Source organism: Propithecus coquereli, unplaced genomic scaffold (genome assembly GCF_000956105.1).
Source record: "Propithecus coquereli isolate 6110/MARCELLA unplaced genomic scaffold, Pcoq_1.0 Scaffold568, whole genome shotgun sequence".
Lineage (NCBI taxonomy): Eukaryota > Metazoa > Chordata > Mammalia > Primates > Indriidae > Propithecus > Propithecus coquereli.
In genome coordinates this window covers 469682-471099 of record NW_012151596.1, presented here as the reverse complement: position 1 = coordinate 471099, position 1418 = coordinate 469682, and the positions used below count along the sequence as shown (strand labels likewise).

The following is a 1418-nucleotide window of genomic DNA, read 5'->3' as shown; positions in this document are numbered from 1 at the left end:
TATATGAAAGCCTCTGATTTGTGTGTATTGATTTTATGTCCTGAGACTTTACTGAATTCATTTATCAATTCCAGGAGCCTCTTGGTTGAATCCATGGGGCTTTCTAGATAGAGTATCATGTCATCAGCAAATAGTGAGAGTTTGATCTCTTCTGTTCCCGTTCGTATGCCATTAATCCCACTCTCTTGCCTGATTTCTGTGGCCAGGACTTCCAGCACTATGTTGAATAGAAGTGGAGATAGTCGGCAACCTTGTCTGTTTCCAGGTCTAAGTGGGAATGCTTTCAATTTTTTTCATTAAGTGTGATGTTGGCTGTGGCTTTGTCATAAATGGCTTGTATCATTTTTAGGTAAGCCCAATCTATGCCTATTTTGTTAAGCATTCTTATCATAAAAGGGTGTTGAATTTTGTCAAATGCTTTTTCTGCATCTGTTGAGAGAATCACATGGTTTTTGTTTTTGCTTCTGTTTATGTGGTGAATTACGTTTATAGATTTGCGTATGTCGAACCATCCCTGCATATCTGGAATGAATCCCACTTGGTCATGATGGATTATTTTCTTAATAAGCACCTGGATTCAGTTAGCTAGAATTTTATTGAGAATTTTTGCATCTATATTCATAAGGGATATTGGTCTGTTTTCCTTTTTTGTTGCATGCTTTCCTGGTTTGGGTATCAGTTATGTTGGCTTCATAAAATGTGTTGTGGAGGAATCCATCCTTCTTGATGTTGTGGAATAATTTCTGCAGGATAGGCACCAGTTCTTCTTTGTAGGTGTTGTAAAATTCGGGTGTGAAACCATCTGGTCCAGGACTTTTCTTTTTTCGAATGTTTTTTATTGCTGTTTCAATTTCAGTCATTGATAGGGGTCTGTTCAGGAATTCTATTTCTTCCTGGTTGAGCCTAGGGAAGATGTGTGTTTCTAGAAATTTGTCCATTTCCTCCACATTTTCCAGTTTGTATGCATAAAGCTTATTGTAATATTCATAAATTATACTTTGAATCTCCACGACCTCAGTTGTAACTTCTCCTTTTTCTTCCTGGTGGAGTTTATCAGGGATTTTTCTTTTCTGTTTTTCGTTAGTTTAGCCAAAGGCGTGTCAATTTTGTTTATTTTTTCAAAGAACCAACTTTCTGCTTTATTAATCTTCTGCATAGTTTCCTGTTGTCAATTTCATTTAGTTCTGATTTGATTTTATTAATTTCCCTTGTTCTGCTGGGTTTGGGGTCAGTCTGTTCTTCTTTTTCCAGATCTTTGAGTTGATTCATTAGGTTGTCTATTTATGATCTTTTTGACTTTTGGATATAGGCATTTATGGAAATAAACTTTTCTCTCAGGACTGCTTTGGCTGTGTCCCACAGATTTTGATAACTTGTGTCACCTTTGTCATTTAGTTCAAAGAATCTTTTGATTTCCA

General features: G+C 36.2%; 1 protein-coding gene across 1 annotated transcript in view; it reads left to right on the top strand.

Moving 5' to 3' along the window:
- The window catches only part of LOC105821316 (disintegrin and metalloproteinase domain-containing protein 32-like), a gene marked incomplete at its 5' end in the record, with an annotated part of 177515 nt that overhangs the window by 89955 nt on the left and 86142 nt on the right, over nt 1–1418 (top strand). The gene's annotated exons all lie outside the window — the stretch shown is intronic.